General features: G+C 44.5%; 2 protein-coding genes across 5 annotated transcripts in view; one reads left to right on the top strand and one right to left on the bottom strand.

Moving 5' to 3' along the window:
* EYA3 (EYA transcriptional coactivator and phosphatase 3) overlaps positions 1-16,346 on the bottom strand; it is a 146,264-nt gene extending 129,918 nt beyond the window's left edge. For both annotated transcript variants that reach the window (XM_032805937.2, XM_032805941.2), the window contains exon 1: positions 16,207-16,346. The gene's annotated coding sequence lies outside the window, so the exon portion shown is untranslated. The remainder of the gene's footprint in view (positions 1-16,206) is intronic.
* HNRNPR (heterogeneous nuclear ribonucleoprotein R) overlaps positions 1-19,225 on the top strand; it is a 667,870-nt gene that overhangs the window by 428,387 nt on the left and 220,258 nt on the right. The gene's annotated exons all lie outside the window — the stretch shown is intronic.

The following is a 19,225-nucleotide window of genomic DNA, read 5'->3' as shown; positions in this document are numbered from 1 at the left end:
TCCTCTCCAGCGTTCAGCCCAGACTGAGCCAGGCTGCTCCCTTTTTCATTAGCATAGCACTAGAAGCATGCCCAGTATGGCCTGAGGGGCGGGACTTCCTCCACCCATAGTGTGAGGTATGCACATCCCATCACACTGACCTAATTGCTCAGTAATGGGTCTCGATGACCGTGCCAGTTAGTTCGAAGGTTCATTTTGCCCTGTATGTAGATAGCTTTCATCAACAGGCCTTGGCCAGCAGGAATAAGATCCTGGTGGCTACTTCAGTTCAGAACCTGCTCTTATTCCTCCATGCCAGTCTATGTAAGCCTTTTGTTTGTTTGTTTGTCATGGTCATGGATCTGTATGTGGTAGAGTTCTCCCCTGTAATGACAGCTACCAGCACAGTATCTGTGCTTTAGTATTTTCCATAGTCTGGAAGCTGCCAGATATACTCCACTTCAGATTTCATGAAAGGTTACTGGTAAAAACCATTGATGCCAGAATCCAGGAAGACACCACCACCTAACTCACCGCAGTCTGTGACCAAAGAAAAGGAGTTTCCCAACTAATAATACCATAGGGAGTCCAAAGCCCATTTTATTGCCAGTGCTTCCTTCTCTGTGATGGACTATGTTTTCTCGAGGGAAGAGCTTCTGACTTATATAAAGTAATGGGTGTTCTTCTCCTTCAAAAGGACTGCCCCAGACCCATGTCTGAAGCATCAGTTTGCAGGATAAATCCGTTTGAAAAGCCTGAATTAAAAAGGACCACCTCCTGCAATGTTTTGAAAGCCTTATCATCCAACCACTCAAACCTTCCTTTCTTTATAAGGTCTGGGAGGGAGGGTAGAATTGTGGGAAATCCTGGCATGAGGCCAATAGTATCTGCCAGACCCACTAAGCACTGGATTTGTTTTTTTTGTGTGGGCACTGGACAGCTGTCAACACTTGGACATTACTCACTGGTGGCTGCAGACAGCCCCCTCCCACAGCGTACTCCAAAAAGGTGACTTTGTAGTTCCCTATTTTATGTTTTTCCTGGGTAGTTTTAGGCCAGCATGTGTGAGGGCCTAGAGCACTGCTCCGAACTGCTTTATGTGGGTATCCCTCTCCGGACTGTAGATGATGTCATCCAGGTGGGTGACTACATACTGCCCATTCCAGTTGCAGTACCCAGTCCATTAGTCGCTGGTGAGTCTCTTTTGTGATATCCAAGTAGCTGAGAATGGTGGCCTTAATTCTGGGGTAATCCTGAGTAGTCACCAGGTTGATCTCCCAGTAGACCAGCTGGGAACATTCGGTCAGATGAGGGGAGCCAACAAGATGGCCCAATACTCCGGGGCCACCATGTTGCTACCGTCACCCACTCTAATGTCATAAGGAATGCCTCAGGGTCATCACCAGGGTCCATCTTCATACACTTCACCAGAATCGATGCAACCGATGGGGTTGGGTTTTAGGACTGTGCTGTTGGATTCCCTGTCTCCCTGTCTCCCCCCGACTGGAAAAAAGTCAGCATTTATTGCACTAGGTGTTGCTGCAAATGCTTTTGCTGGGCTACTAAATCACTAATCAATTGTTGCTGCTGTTGTGCCATCTGCTGTTGTTACTGAGTGGCCAACTGTTGCAGCAACTGTTACTGTTGATGCTGGGCAAACTAAGGATTCTCCACAACCCATTTTAATAATCTATCGAGGTCCATTATTTTTTAAGCAATATCATTTTCCCTTATTCCAAGGACTAGCAACATGTCCATATTCTCCACCAATTGTCATGAATCTGTACATGGTAGGAGCTTCCCTTTAGGAGATGCATGTGGTGCGCTCACATGTGAGTCTAATTACTCCAACCCCAGTGGATACTGCAGAGTGCGTCTTTCTAGACAACCAGTGCTCAAACCTTCAGTCCCTCTCTCAGGGTCTCAGGTGAAACAACAAACAGTCTACAGTCAATAAACAAAGTTAAACCAAAGAAAGAAAAAGAAAAACCAGCGGACAGCTCCTTTCAGGGAGATGGGCCCCTCTTCCTTCAGAGGGCCCTGGGAATTCCAAAGCATACTCCAGAGGTTACTGGAGCTCCAGTTTAAGTCTCACTCTTTTCCCCCTTTTTGTTCAGGGAATCTGCTCCCAAGTTCTGTGAGGGCAGAGGCTCCACAGGCAGCCAGTTCTCTCTTCGGGGTTGGAGAAGTTCAACAGCCTGTTCCCTTCCCAGGGTCATCCTCATCTGATCACAGTTTCCTCCTCTTAACTCCTTCAGTCCTGGCCTGATCTCTATATGCACAGGGACAGCGCCACTCCAGCTCAAAATAGCTCCTTAATGTCTTCCATGTTAGTGCGGAGTGTGTATGCCCTGTCACAGTCACGTTTGATATGCCAGGCTGAGACACTGCGGAATTTCATGAAAGACTCTACACTATATACAACCATCTTTAGCTCCAACAAACTGATATTGTGATGAGTTTCCCCAACAGGATCATTTTTCTTTATTTTGGCTCTACTCCAAACAAAAAGAGCCTGCCAGGGATTTTCCCTGAGCTGGTTCATTTTTTAATTTCCACCATTTCTGGGAGAAACAGGAGCAGATATGGCAGAGCCAATACAATTAGAGATCGGATCAACGGGTTGATCACATTTAGGATCTTGATTAACTTCTCTTGAGAAAATAGGAGCCTTCTATGTCTTAGGGAACTATCTGATGAATAATGTTTGTCAAAAAGGAACAAGGGAACTCTTCTGCAGGTCAATAATGAAATCATGACATAACTGTGTGGAGTACTACACAACAGTACCTTTATCTTAATCTTTGCTGGCTCAAACAGATCATCGGGATGACCATTAGATTTGATCACAGCAGAGATAACAGGCAAAAAAGTACTGCTGATCTTGTAATCATAGAATATCCGGGTTGGAAGGGACCTCAGGAGGTCATCTAGTCCAACCCCCTGCTCAAAGCAGGACCAATCCCCAGACAATGTAATGACCTGAAGCACAGGCCAAACAAATTTTGCTTGTCCTTCAACTTCAAAATGGAGGAAGTGTTGGTGTCATTGTCCTATGGGCACATGGAGACAGGCTTCCTTCAGGTCAGCTGGACATGTATGGTCTGGACAATTACTTTCTGGACCAGGAGAACCAGTTTTTCCCATATCCAGTTAGGCCTTCATGACCAATAGGGTTAGTGTGGCTAGGTCAAGCATTAAGAAGAAACCTCACTGTCTTTTGGATACTATAAGAAACTGGAGTAAAACCTTTAGAATCTCTTTTTGGGAACCATCAGAATTAAAGCCCGCCCCCCACCCCTAAGTCCAGAAGTACTGCATCCAATATTACCTTTATATCTTTTACTATTATTATCCAGGAAGCCTTGCCTTATTCCCCTCCCAGATCAGGTGGGGAGCAGGAGTTTGAGAAACTAGGAGAATCAAGGTGAGGGGCTCCTGAAATTTTAAGAGCTCCTATAATTTCAAGAGCTCATATATTGTGCCAAAAAAATCCTAATAAAATTTAAATCTCAGCCTTCTCCTTAAATCCTTGAAGTTCCTGGGCTAACAACAATTCTTTGTTTGGGAGTGTTCTCCCAAGAGCTACTCAGGGAGAGCTGTGCTGGCTTGTACTTCCACCTTTTCATGTTCTCTGTATGTATAAATATCTTCTGTGTGCTCCACTCTATGCATCCGAAGAAGTGAGCGGTGGCCCACGAAAGCTTATGCTGAAATAAATGCGTTAGTCTCTAAGGTACCACAAGTACTCCTGTTCTTTTTGAATAGGAAAGTAATTTTTGGTACATTTTAGTGAAAGAACTGGTGATTAAGTCAAGGTCAAAAACTTATGTTGCTTTGAAGAGACCACTAACCTCTCCTTCCATTGTGCAGTGAGTTATTTATAATTTACTATTTTTCCCAAGTGATTCTGGTGCAAGAAAAAATACTGCTCTTCTTTCATTTCATTTTAAACCAGTCCCATTTGGTTAAGTAGGAGAGTTTCTCAATCCCTCTCATGCAGATTAGGTCAGCAGTGAAAAGACCAGTATAATCCAACTCAGATGATTATACTGGAGAATTTTCAGAGACGACCTCCTTGTGATGATATGGCATCTAGGCTGATAAGAATGATCTTCCAAGGACAAAGCAGTACTGTGAGTTTTGACCTGATTTTGTTTCAGATTATGGTTCTTGGAGGAGAAAGATCTGTGATAGTCTCAGGTCTGAGGAATACTGATTTCAACACTTGGCAAGGGGTGGCTTTTGGAAAGTAAATGTAGCTTCCTAGCCCAAGAGCAATTTGAGAGCTGTAGTTTACAGCTCCAAGGAGATGGAGAGGCCATCTTCTGTACCTATGTGTTATATCAAGTTTGGGACAACCCCAAGAAAGGATGTAGACCTTGCACAATCATTCAAGTCTTCTTTTGAGTTAAAGTTTAAATAATTGAGGTTAAAGATGATGGTTTGTCTGAGGGCAAGCTTAGCCACAATACTGTGTAACCTTTTGGATATACAACCTGTAGCTTAGTTACATGGCCTAGCCAGAGAGACTGATGAGTAAAGACCCTGAGGAGAAGACAAGAGAGCTGGGGAATGAGAACAGGAGTGGAGCACAGCAATTAAACTGCTAATGTGGGTAAGGTCTGTTATGACATTTATGGGCACTTTCTTCCCCCAGCACCAACCTTGGCATCACTCTTCACAGAATCATAGACTTTAAGGTCAGAAGAGACCATTATGATCATCTAGTCTGACCTCCTGCACAATGCAGGCCACAGAATCTCAACCACCCACTCCTGTATCAAATCTGTGTCTGAGCCACTGAAGTTCTCAAATCATGGTTTAAAGACTTCAAGATAAAGAGAATTTTCCAGCAAGTGACCCATGCCCCATGCTGCAGAGGAAGGTGAAAAACCCCCAGATCCTCTGCAAATCTGCCCTGGAGGAAAATTCCTTCCCAACCCCAAATATGGCAATCAGTTAAACCCTGAGCATGTGCGCAAGACTCACCAGCCAGACACCCAGAAAAGAATTCTCTGTAGTAACTCAGATCCCACCCCATCTAATCTCATCACAAGCCATTGGGCATATTTACTGCTAATAGTCAAAAGCCTAATTTTGGCAATTAATTGGTCATCTCATTATACCATCCCCTCCATAAACTTTTCAAGCTTAGTCTTGAAGCCAGATATGTCTTTTGCCCCCACTACTCCCGTTGGAAGGCTGTTCCAGAACTTTATTCCTCTGATAGTTAGAAACCTGTGTCTAATTTCAAGTCTAAACTTCCTGGTGGTCAGTTTATATCCATATGTTCTTGTGTCCACATTGGTACTGAGCTTAAATAATTCCTCTCCCTCCCTGGTATTTATTCATCTGATATATTTATAGAGGGCAATCATATCTCCCCTCAGCTTTCTTTTGGTTAGGCTAAACAAGCCAAGCTCTTTGTGTTTCCTATCATAAAACACGTTTTCCATTCCTCAGATCATCCTAGCAGTCCTTCTCTGTACCTGTTCCAGTTTGAATTCATCCTTCTTAAACATGGGAGACCAGAACTGCACACAGTATTCCAGATAAGGTCTTACCAGTGCCTTGCATAACAGTACTAACACCTCTTATCTCTATTGGAAATATCTTGCCTGATCCATCCCAAGACCGCATTAGCTTTTTTCACGGCCAAATCACATTGGCGGCTCATAGTCATCCTATGATCAACCAATACTCCAAGGTCCTTCTCCTCCTCTGCATCCTCATCTCATAACAGTAACATCAGTTGGAAGTAATTCTTGTTATTAATCCCTAAATGCTTGACCTTGCACTTTTCTTGAATGGCATACTAGTAGGTCTGTGAGTAAGCAATCTGCTGAGTTTGTACAAGTAGAACTGCTTCATGAAGACCTTTCTGCAGCTACATTTGGAAGAAGGTGATAGATCAGCCGCTCAAGATCCCAACGCGGTAAAATGGCATCCCTTTGAAATACTACTGAGATGTACAGATGTGGGGGTGGGTGGGGTGGTGAACAGACCAGTGGCAGGCTGGGGAGTGAGGGTGAGCCAGCGGTAGGGGGCGGGGGCAGCGACAGAAGTTAAGAGGCCAGGTAGGCGAGCTGGCGGCAGGGGACAGGGGGATGAGGAGGCGAGCGGGACTATTACTCCAGTTTACAAGGTCATCCAGATCTCGTATGATATCCCGATTCTTCTCTGTGTTAGCAATACCTCGCAGCTTTGTGTCATCCGCAAACTTTATTAGCACATTCCCACTTTTTTTGCCAAGGTCAGTAATAAAAGAAAAAAGATTGGTCCCAAAACTGATCCCTGAGGAACTCCACTAATAACCTCCTTCCAGCCTGCTTTACGAGTTGTGCAGGCCTGAATTAGACCATAACTCTTCCAATAAATTACAAAAAGGGAGAGAAAATTCACAGCAAGAGAAAGATGGAAGGAAAGTGAAAAGAGGCTCTCCTAAACCTGAGCTTCAGTTCACCTGCAAATTTGACACCATCAGCTCAGGATTAAACAAAGACTGTGAATGGCTAGCCAACTACAAAAGCAGTTTCTCTTCCCTTGGTGTTCACGCCTCAACTGCTAGAAGAGGGCCTCATCCTCCCTAACTGAACTAACCTCGTTATCTCTAGCCTGATATTTATACCTGCCTCTGGAAATTTCCACTACATGCATCCGACAAAGTGGATATTCACCCACAAAAGCTCATGCTCCAATATGTTTGTTAGTCTATAAGGTGCCACAGAACTCTTTGCCGCTTTTACAGATCCAGACTAACACGGCTACCCCTCTGATACTCTCCTAAACCTACTAGTCATAGGATCCACCAGCAAGTGCCATAGGTAATGCTCTGGTAAGAAGACCAGTCCTCACTTGCAGATGCTCAGGTTCTTATCAGAGTGCTGTTCCTGAACATTGCTTGGAAGATCACTTTTATACCTAGGTCTTCAGCTAGTTGACTTTTGATAATGTCACTTTTCAAACTTGAATAACAAAGGTTTTTAGAAGATCTAATCACTGGATGGGTGTAGTACATGGCATGTACCATCATGCCAAGTCTCAGTTTTAACTAAAATTCAATTTGTTTTTTAGCTGAAAGTAGAAAGAGGAGCACTGAGCTTTAAAAAAATAAATAAATATCTACTAAAAAAGACATCTAAGGTGACATAGGCCTGATCTACACTACAAAGTTTTATTGGTAAAACATGCTTTATTTTGGCACATCCTTGTGAGCATCCATACTCAATTTTGAGTCCTACTGGTAGAACTCTGACTTTCTGATCAAATTAAGCCACGCACCCAAATGAAAGAAGCCACCTACCAGCTCTGTTCCACCAATAAAATGCCTGTGTCGACACTGCATTCGTGAAAACAGTCTTCTAGCACAGTCCCACAAGTGCCCCTGCCCCCACAAAAGTGACTGCTCTGGCCACAGTTCTGCTCTTTGCTGCCCACTCACTGGAAGGAAGCCTTTGAAAATCCCAGAGTGTTTTTGCAACGCTTCTCTGCCTGATAGCCCACCTGGCTCCATCTGAAGCTGCAGGAAAGCCATGAGCTGCTGCCTGGTCCAGGGAAGAAGTCTTGTTTTCTGTCTGCCTGTAGGGAGAAGAGGCAGTGCAAGCCCAGCTGAGGAATACCCTCAGAAATAATTTGGACATTGCAGAGAAGATGTCGCAGTTGAGATACAAGAGGGATGAGCAGTGTGACAGACCGAAAATTTCCTGCAATATCTTGAGTGAACTTTATTGAAATAAGTTAAAACTTATTGAATTTGTTTTAAATATCTTGAAAGTTCACTGTACTAAAATACAGTGGTATATGCATTATTGTATGTACTTCCATGTGACAAGTAAATAGGAGAACAGGGGCATTTCATTTCAGAAAGGGGAACTACACAAAAATGAGGAAGCTAGTTAAACAGAAATTAAAAGGTACAGTCCCAAAAGTGAAATGTATGCAAGCTGCATGGAAACTTTTTTAAAGCACCATAATAGAGGCTCAAATTAAATGTATACCCCTTAAAAAACACAAGAGGACCAAAAAAGTGCCACCATGGATAAACCACAAAGTAAAGGAAGCAGTTAGTGGCAAAAAGGCTTCTTTCCTACTGAGAAAAATAGAAAGGAGTATAAACTCTGGCAAGACAAGTGTAAAATAATAATTAGGTAGGCCACATACAGCAACTAGCCAAAGACTCAAAAAATAACAGCAATTTTTTTTTTTAAGTGCATCAGAAGCAGGAAGCTTGCTAAACAATCTGTGGAGCCAGTGGATGATTGAGGTGCTAAAGGAGCACTCAAGGAAGATAAGGGCACTATAGAAAAACTAAATGAATTATTTGCATCAATATTCACTGCAGAAGATGTGAGCGAGATTCCCATACCAGAGCTATTCTTTTTAGGTGACAAATCTGAGGAACAGTCCCAGATTGACTTGTCATTAAGAGGCAGCTTTGGAACAAATTGATAAATTAAACAGTAATAAGTCACTAGGACCAGAAGGTATTCATCTAAGAGTTATGAAGGAACTCAAATTGCAGAACTGCTAACTGCGGTATGTAACCTATCATTTAAATCAGCTTCTGTACCAGATGACTGGAGGATAGCTAATGAGACACTAATTTTTAAAATAATTCTGGAGGCAATCCTGGGAATTACAGGTTGGTAAACCTAATTTCAGTATCAGGCAAATTGGTTGAAATGATAGTAAAGAACAGAATTATCAGAGACACAGATGAACATGATTTGTTGGGGAAGAATCAACATAGCTATTGTAAAGGGAAATCATGCCTGAGGGTGTCAACAAACATGTGGACAACGGTGCTCCAGTGGATATAGTGTACTTGGACTTTCAGAAAGCCTTTGACAAGGTCCCTTACCAAAGACTCTTAAGCAAAGTAAGCAGTCATGGGATAAGAGGGAAGGTTCTCTCATGGATCAGTAACTGGTTAAAAGATAGAAAACAAAGGGTAGGAATAAAGGGCCAGTTTTCGGAATGGAGAGAGGTAAATATTGGTGTCCCCCAGGTGTCTGTACTGGGACCAGTGCTGATCAACATATTCATATACAATCTGGAAAAGGGATAAAAAGAACTAGATAAATTCATGGAGGATAGGTCCGTCAATGGCTATTAGCCAGGATGGGCAGGGACGCAACACCATGCTCTGCATGTTCCTAAGCCTCTGACTGCCAGATGCTGGGAGTGAATGCCAGGGGATGGATCACTCAATGACTGCCTGTTCTGTTCTTTACCTCTGAAGCACCTGGCATTGGCAACTGTTGGAAGACAGGATACTACACTAAATGGACAATTAGTCTGACCTAGTATGGCCACTCTTACGTTCCTAAGGTTGTCACATCTCCAGAGAAGCCACCTCTGGAAAAGTACATATACTTCCTCAGACTGGATTCTCCAGGGACCAACAGACAAAGGAAAGGCTTCTGGATAAATAGCCCTGTTTAAAACAGGCTCTTGGCCTTGCTTCTGATCCAGCAAACAGATAGTGTCTCTGGTTCACAGAGGGCCCCAACCTTAAGGTAGGACTGGGTGCTTGTTCTGAGCTGAAGCTATGATGAACCAGTAACCATAAGGAATCCTCTTGGGTGGTGTACTGAAGAACTGCTCCTGCCAGAATCCATGTTAGGGTTGAGGGTAATTCTGGTAAGCTTAGTAGCATGTATGTAGGTTCTTCTATTGTTTTAATACATTTTTTCTAAAGCTTTTCATTTCAAGAATAAGCAAGCTTGTACAGAAAGAACTGCGTAGCAACCTGTAACTGCAGAAATTACACCTGCCTGTCTCTGAAGAGAAAGCAAGCAGGTGTCCTTGGGCAACCTATCTGTGGTGGGAAATCCACAATGAAGGCAGGGAACTATGCAGCCTGGAAATTCTCTGTTCAGAAGGGAGAGGAGCCTAAGAGTGGGTGTTGCTGGGCTACTGCCAAAAAACAGAGGCCAAAAGAAAATCTGGGACTGGCCTCCATACCTGCCACTTCTCTAAGGCATTGGATGCCATACTCTGCAGGGACCCCATTACCACTTCACAAGTGACAGTGGACACCTCACAAGACCCAGAAGAAGGAAGCTGTGACACAGAGACCTCTTGGCAAAGGGTCCTCTGTTCTTTAAAATATCTCTCATCTCAGACCTGACAAACTCACTACACCAAACATATCCTGCAGGATATTTATCCATAAAGAGTTACATGTTAGGAATCTAAAGAAACTTTGTGACTTCTCAAGATTCATATTTTTTGTGAGATGTACATACAGGAAATATATAAGAAATAATATATTTATTCTGAAAGTATATTTTATGGACTCAGAGTAAAAGTTAGTCACTAGTGGATACAATGTTTTGGTGATGGCCCACTGCAGCAGGACAGAGCTGTCACGCTGCCATGGTTAGGCGGTGATGTAACGCAAGGCTCAACTGTCTAGCCTTGCTCCATTGAAAAGCTATCAATGGAAAACCCTCAGAGACAATTGCAAACAATTGAAACTGCTTGTAGGTAAAAAAGGAACATTACAAAGGAGAGCTGCTTTGATTATATATACACTGACCTGTGATTCACTCAGGAGTAATCAGCACCTTACATTTAGCTTTTAAGTTATTTAAAATGTTTTTAAGAAGTTCTTTCATTATTTATTACTGCTCAATAAAATTGTTTTTAGTAAAAATCATGATTTATTTACTGTATTACAAATCAGGCACGTGACATCATCCGCACCCCTCCCACCAGATTTACAACAAGCAGTTACACTTATTAAAATTCATATACAAGCAAAGTACAGTTTACTCACAAAGTGTCACAATAGCAAAGCAGCATACTGCAATACTATGGCACAATGTTAGAGTTCTTTTAAGGCCTCCCATGTAGCACCTGTGAACAGCCTGACAGCATGGATGCACTCTGATAGTTGCCCTTGTGGCTGGCTGTTAAAGATCAGCAGACACTCTTTTCCACTTTACTGGTAACATTTCTCCCTTTGCTTCACAAGTATTATGTAAAACACAACATACAACAATAGGAAAATTTGGCTCACAGAGATCCAGCCTAATCATGAGGCACCTCCAGTGTCCTTTCAATCTACTAAATACACATTCAACAGTCATCATCCTGCACCTGCTCACGTGGTAGTTAGATCTTTCCTTGCTGCCATCCGGGTTCCTGCTGCACGGTTTCTGAGCCGGGGAACCAAACAGTAAGCTGGGTCACTGAGAATCACGGTCGGCACTGCAACCCCTCCAATGTTAATAGTCAGGGGGAAATGTCCCTGCTTGCAGCTTTTCAAGAAGTCCTATACTTCTAGAGATGTGAGCACAATGCACCTTCCATGACCACCCAATGTTCACATCAGTGAAACATCCCTGGTGATCCATCAATGCTTGCATAACCATGGAGAACTACCCCTTCTATTTATAGTCTCAAAAACAAGGTGTGGGGGGTGTCAGAATGGGGATATGTGTCCTATCATCTCACCACAGTTTGGGAAACCCACTGCACAGAATCCCTCTATTATTTCCTAAACATTGCCCAGATTGAGTCACAGTCTTTGGCAGCAGGACGTGCTGAATGGCTTTGCACATTTAAATGATGACAGCCCTACTGTAGATTTTTCAACGCCAAACTGATTGTCCACAGATCAACAGCAGTCTGGGATGGCAAGATTCTAGGGTGCGATCGTCACCCACTTTTCCACTGTCAAAAACAGCTCTCATTTTGGTATCTCTGCACTGGAGGACTGGAGAAAGGTCAGCGCACAACTTCAGGAATGTGGCTTTCCACATGTGAAAAATTTGCATCCATGGCTGATCATCCCAAGTTTGCATCACGATCTGATTCCACCACTTGGTGCTCATCTCACAGACCCAGAAATATCACTCCACTGCATGTACCAGGTTGGAGAATGCCTGCAGCAGCTGGCAGTTGTCAGTCACTATCTGCATCATCCACTCCTTCCTTTTATCAGAGAGGTAGCCATGTTAGTCTGGATCTGTAAAAGCAGCAAAGAGTCCTGTGGCACCTTATAGACTAACAGACGTTTTGGAGCATAAGCTTTCGTGGGTGAATACCCACTTTGTCGGTTGCATAACAAAGAAAGAACCCCTAAGGGAAAGAGAGATGGTAATTCCTACAGTACAGACTTCTTTTGCTGAAGGAAGTTATCCCCTACCAGAGAATGCCGGAGGTGGTACTCTCACAGAAGGGAAATCATAAGCAACAGGGACAGGTCCATGCTATATGGGGACAGATACTGGAAAATCAGCAGAGACTGTGGGAGACCCAAGTATACTTACAGGACTATTTGGTGAGAGCAGCTGATCAACACCAGCAGCGGTATAAAATCCTACAAAAGGGAAGTTGGAGAGGTTGTAAGGGCCAGGTGCTCCAGGACTAGGAGACCAGGCGCCAGTGCAGAAGGCATTATAGCTGTGAGTGCAGGAAACACCTGAAGAGAGGGTGCCCCTATTTATATAGAGATAAAAACCCTGTAACAATCCTATACATCAAGTTTTTGCCTAATACAGGTTAAATCAGCCACGTTACAAACTTCACAATACCCAGCTTAATACTGTAAAGGATATGGTGCAGCTAGCCCTGAACTGTGCCAAATACATCCACATAATATAAACAATAATTCTGAATACACTGATTAAGCCCTTTCCCACAGCACTGCACAGTACACACTGCATTCCAAGTTCTCCATATGCTGTAAGTTTCTGTATTAAAAATGGATAGCTGCATTGTAGGTGGTGTCAGAGTGTGGATGGAAAAGGGAAGTTTACATCCGGATAATGCAGTAGTCAAACTGGCCATCACCTCCTTGTGCATCTCCCTGCCTTTATACCAGTGGTTCCCAAACTTTAACAACCTGTGAACTTCTTTCACTAAAATGTCAAGCCTCATAACCCCCTCCTAAAAATGAATATTTCCAGGGATTTTCTCCTTTATCTGAGTATAAATTATAAAAGCAATGATCTTGGGAATATAAAACTTGTTTTTATAACATGCCTATTACACACTATTATTAATTATTATTTATCATTACAGTATTTTTATTACATTATGAAAATGGCAACACTCTTCCAAGATCTCACTTTCGTAGCTTGTATCACTTTGAATAAGTCTTTTATAAGACAAGGCTCCCGTGCTTCATCAAGGAGTATCAGATGTGAAACAGCATGAACGTATCTAAGAAGCCAACTGAAAGAGTTCCTCCTACACAAGCATTCAGGTCTTGAGCAGTCCAGGCAAACAACGCACATTACAACAAAGTTTAAACTTGTTCTTCATCATAATTTTAAAAACAATACTAGCTGCCTATTTAATTTTAAAAACAGCAAAAAATATCCACCTCCCTTTCCATTTCTTATAAGGAGTCTTCAAGTTTAAATCTCCTCAGTGTGACAGATATGCTTGCTTTGCTCTGCTTAGATCTTGGAAGTCCAAGGGCTCCAGGCTGCTGGTCCTGCCCCTAGGGACAGCTCTGTTCACCATTAGGGAATTCCTGCCCCACCCCCAAGGCCCCCCGTAACATTTCACAAACCCCAGTTTGAGAACCACTGCTCTAGACTCTCCAAACCCTCAAAATGCTACTGTTAAAAAATAGAGCGGGGAAAAAGAGGTACCTTGCCTGATGCTCTGACCACATCTAGTATATCTAGCTTTGGCTTCCCCACACCTTTATATCTTTTAAATTTGAGCTCCTGACCTAACCTTTACCTTCAAAGCCCTTCACAAGTCAGCACTTCCCACCCAACTGATTTTACCCCTCAAAGCACACAATGAGCCACCTCCCTAGTTGCATTTCCCAGTGTCACCTTGTGGCCTTTTTCCTTGCTGCTGTTCACACCCAGCTCACCATGCCTCATCTTCTTTCTCAAGACTCTCCTTAAAACAAATCCCTTCTGTGAGACCTATAAAACCTTACTCTTGCTCCTATAATGAAAATATCCAAGTTACAAACCCATTACTAGCCAAAGTAGATATTGCTGTAATCTGTGTCCTCTTTTTTTCCCCACCTCCTTATTGATCACTACAATGCATCATCACATTATGTAGTAACCTGGGTCATGATACTGCAAGCTGATCTCTAGTGATAGATCTTTATGCTCATTTAGAGCCCCACTGACCTAATCCACATGGACACAGGAGTCTGTACGGATTAGCTGGTGGGATCAGGGCTTCAGACTGTTAGTCCTTGGGCAGGAACATTGTCATTTGTCTCAGACATGCACTGCCCACAGTGGTACTGAATAAAAATCAGCAGTCTCTGCTGCTAACTCTAGAGTTTATAGGCTTAGGAAGAGAGAGTTCCCTTAGGCAGTCTCTCCCCACAATAAAGATCAGTTATAGCAAAGCTTGACACTATTTCAAACCACCTCATGGTTTGAATAATACTGTAACCTTACACCCTCACTTGGCATATTAAAGAGACAGTCATCTTAAGTATCATTTTTACAAGTGTACAAAGATTAAAACTGAAAATGTCAAAAATCTAATTAGTGTTACACCTTTAATGTCATTTACTTTTTCCATTTCTCTCAGATGGGACAATTAATGTAGTTTTTAGTTAATTTCACATTCAAATTCTCCTGCACTAGCCTAGCACTGCAAAGCATGAAAAAAAAATCTATTGGTATCAGGTTGAACTTTTTCAAATATTAATTCAGGGGCAATTTTGACTTGACAATATCCCTTTGACATCAATGTACTGTATACATTTCTAGCACACCTCAATACCCAAGGAGAACAACATTTTGGGACCACTTTATCTTAATGATTAGATTTGTCCATCAAACAAAAACATTCCAATCTGCCTTACCCAGCCTTCTTCTGTGTCTCTGGGTCCTGACCCAGATCAAGCTCACCATAAATCCAGAACGGTCATCAGCTGTTTGTGGGGCCCAATATTTACACCAATAAGCTCAGCATGTGGCACATGAAAGCTAAGAAACAGTATGTTAGCTTATCATGGAGATTCTTCCACAAATCCTATTACCACACACTCTGCAAAATACAGATACTTTTTTATATATAGCCCAATTCAAAAGTTATCCTACAACTAGACATTGACAGGTTAAAAATGTTTACAGATGGTAAATGAATCAAGACTGAGAATTATGGTCAGCCAATATCTAGGACTTGCTACACTCCATACCACAAAATGCGAAACACACAATTCTAGGCTGATGGGCCAGTGACCGTTTCAAAGTCCAATTTCACATTAACTTTAAACCATCTATGCCATAAATGAGTGCTCACTCCTAAAATCTTAAGTGACAAGAAGCATTAAGGTCTATTTAAAAATGTGAAAATATACTGTAAGCAATGAAAATCACATCACAAAAGAGCACAATGGTATTCACAATGACATGATTTTAAGGAAAGGAAAGGCCACAGCTACGTAATGTCAGCAGAACAGCAAACTTTTCCCCGATAGTGAAAATTAGGATTCCTGTGCAGCTACAGAAAGAAGTCACCATAAGAGAAGAGTGAATTAAAACCCCTTTAATTCTACAACATTCTTTCTGAGATGGCGTGACCAATATAGCACATGGTGTCCAGCTGAGGGTGTAACACTGATTTATATAATGGCATTACATTTTGTCTTTAATTCTTCCTCCCCTTCTTATGCACTCTAACATCTTATTTCTTTTTACTGTAGCTCCATATAGAGAAGAGGTTTTCATTTAACTGTCCATAAAAACGCACTTTCTTAACAATCTGGAACCCGTATTTAGAATCCAGACAATACATCACAATATGGTTAATGCTCTATAGGCTTTCATGCTGCAGAAACAGTGCTAGCCACAGGTACAGAAAATAAGTCCATGTTTAGAGGCTATTGGAGTTGGACGGAAGGACTGAGCAGGGAAATTGGTACATTTATAGGCAGTGCACGAAAGAAACCTTCACATGAATTTGTATGGCTCGCTCAGGGGTATCCCCCATGCCCCAGCCAGCCCTTAGACACCAGTGACCACACTCCCAGCCCAGCCGCGGCCCCACAGGGCAGCCATCTCCGGGCCCCCAGACCCAGCGCGGCGCTGGCGGGGAGAAATAGCAGCAGCGCGGCGGGGGGCACAGTGACAGGGACCGCTCAGTTCCCGCCGTGCCCGTCCCGGCAAGGGGCGAGGCATATCCACGCGTGAGTATCTCTCGTCCGGGGGGCTGCTATGGCGGGGTCCCGGGTCTCGCGAGAAGAAGCCTGCAGAGGCCAGCGGAGCAGCCTCTTACCGTGAGGCGGAAGCTCCGGAGCCGGCCCCGGCAGTGCGTCCCGTGGGGGACATGGCAGCGGCAGCGGCAGCGGCGGCGGGTCGGTACAAGGAACACTTCAGCTCGGAGCCCAGCCGGGGCCGCGTAACCCGGAAGTAGAACCCCGCTCAGCCGGAAGTGACTCTGGGGTGGAGTTGGGAGCGGCCCGGCCCGGCCGAGTCTTTCTTCAGTGCGGGCGGAGGGCTGGGCTGGTTGTCTCAGCGCTGCTGGCCCGCTCGCGCCGGGTCAGCCTGTGGAGCCGGGCGAGCTCCGGGGAGCACGGGGCGCCTGGGTTAGTGCCGTGAGCCCGGTGAAAGCGGCACCTCGCCCTGAGGCCCACCCGCCCCGCTGCGGGAGCCCCTGCAGGTACCAGTCCGGCCCACGAGGGGTCACCCAGGAGCTGCTCGGTGCCAGCTCGTCAGCCCGGCGCTGGAAGCTGCGTGGCGGGCCAGGATGCTCGCAACGCTGGGGCTGGCGAGGGCCCGGTTTGGCGGGCGGGCTCCGGGGTGGGGTGCTGGGGGGCAGGGCGAGGGCCCTGCCTGCGGATGAGCTGTTTGGGGTCCGGGCGGGGACAGACGGGCGGGGGGTGAATCAGGGCTGCGGCAGCGTGCTGGGGTTACCCCAAGTGGCTCCCGGAAGGAGCAGCAGGTCCCTTCTCCGTGGAGGTGTGGCCAGTCGGCGCTGCACGATACCCCATCTGCAGGCACCGTCGCTGCTGCGCCCTTTGGCCATGGTTCCTGGCCGATGGGCGCTTCAGGGCAGCGCTTGGGGTGGGGCAGCGTGCAGAGTGGAGGCCCCTGGCTGTCCGTGTGCGTAAGAGCCAGAGGGGGGCCATGTTGCTGCTTCCAGCTCCCGACCCTGCTCCCCAGCTCGAATGCCAGAGTGGGGCAAACCCCGGACCCCCCTCCCCAGCAGGAGATCAAGGGCAGAGTACAATGGTTGGCGGGCCAAATCCAGCCCACGGACCTTAATTTGCCCACCCCTGCTCTGGCATGTCATGATGTGCAGTGAAACAGCCGAGACGTGTGGCGGAGGCATGCACTCTATTGCCGAGGTGGCAAGTGCCACTCCTGCCTGATGCTAAGGTTCGCTTACTGTATTGGTAGCTGAGCACCAAGGCTAGGCATGACACAGGAACAAGTGAAGGTGTGAGCCATGCCCATGAGAGCTTACAGGGTGAGGCCCTGATCATGCAGTGTGGTCGCCAGGGCTGGTGTTAGACTTTCTAGGTTAAGCAGCCAAAGCCCAAGACCAAGCTTCACCGTCTGGAGCCGAAGACTGTGCCCCACTGCACCGGGCCAAAGCTGAAGCCTGAGTCTCACCGTCCGGATCCAAAACCTGAGGACTTCATCCCTTAGTGGCAGGGCTCAGGTCACAGGCCCCCTGCCTGAGGCGGAAAGCCCTTTGGCTTTGGTTCCCCACCCAGAGCAGGGAAGCTCAGGCTTTGCTGCCCCCTTTCCCCCATCTGGGCTCAGACGGGCTCAGGCTTCAGTACCACCTCCTGGGTTTGTGTAGTAATTTTTATTGTCAGAAAGGGGTCAGATGAAGGGGTGAAGTTTGAAAACCCCTGAGCTAGAGTAATAAAAAGGAGTTTGCAGTGTTGTTGTTGCTATGTTGTTCCCAGGGTAAGAGAAACAAGGTGAGTGAGGAAATATCTTTTATTGGACCAGCTTCTGTTAGTGGAAGGGACAAGCCTTCAAACTACATAGAGCTACACTGACCTGAGGAAGAGCTCTGTGTAGCTTGAAAGCTTCGCCCAGCAACAGAAGTTGGTCCAATACAAGATATTATCTCACCCACTGTCTCTCTAATAAAAAAAAAGGGAGAAGGCAAAATAAGTAGGACAATGGTTGCAGTAATAAGATCACACAGGTACTCTGATATTTTACTTTAAAAAAAGAAAAAAAACTTGTACTCTCAAGCCATAATGTTAGGAGGGATGTGAAGGAAGGGGAGAGAGGTTGCTGTGGCAGTTAGGTTTGGAAGCTAATTGCAGACGTAATGAGCAGAATATAAGAAAGTCTAGAGGAGGGGAAGGAGGAAATTAAATGAAGATGATAAATTTTCCATTTATTTTTCATATTGCTCCTCAATGCATTGGTATATTTTCAGCTTTTGATTATCATCCATAAAAGTTCTGCATATGATCTAAATAATTTTCTCCGCTCAGTAAGAAAAACATATCTCAGAAATGTTGTGATGCCTGTTTGTAAAACACTTTGAGAACCATAGATGAAAGGCACCATAGAAGTGTAGCGTATTTATTTAATTTTCATGATGTGTCGCATTCAGGAGGACTTTGCTAGAAATTAGGGAACATACTTGATAGCCTTAATACTGGTCAGGCTTTTTTAAATTTCACATTGCATTTTATTGCATTCAGTACACTCTCTTTGACTTGACTATATAACATAGTTGCAAGTCTCTAGAGATACTAGATTTTGCAGAATGATCAACTTTTTAAGACTATTCAGGTTATCTATTCTACTGAGTGAAAGTATCCACACATCTTAAGGGAAGGTGCACTGTGTTGGGAACTTTACAGACTGCTGTTTGTACTTCTGTGCACTTCATAGCGAAGACCTCATGCTTTAATCCTAGAAGGTAGTCAAGCGGTAGCCGCCCCATTTTACAAATCACCAGAGAGTTTGCAGTTGGGAATAGAACTCTAGGAATAGGTGTCTAATACAACAGGCCCTATTTTTATCTGCTGATCTGCACTGCCTGTCAGACTAAATACGCCAAACCTATGTGTTTTCATTATCCTATTGCTAACCACTAGACCACACTTCCTTTCCAGAGCCAGGAATAGAACTGCAGTTTCTAACTGCCAATATTCTGCCTAGCAAATAGGTGTGTGAATTACTCTCTGGATATGTCAGGACTCCGTCTAGGGCAGGGGTTCCCAAAAGGTGGCACATGTACCCCTGGAAGTATGTGAGACATCTCTGGGGGATAAGTGGGAGAAATTATGTAATGGTGGATTTTATTTATTAATTTT

The sequence above is a fragment of the Chelonoidis abingdonii genome, chromosome 25 (genome assembly GCF_003597395.2).
Source record: "Chelonoidis abingdonii isolate Lonesome George chromosome 25, CheloAbing_2.0, whole genome shotgun sequence".
Lineage (NCBI taxonomy): Eukaryota > Metazoa > Chordata > Testudines > Testudinidae > Chelonoidis > Chelonoidis abingdonii.
This window is presented reverse-complemented; position numbering and strand designations above follow the sequence as displayed.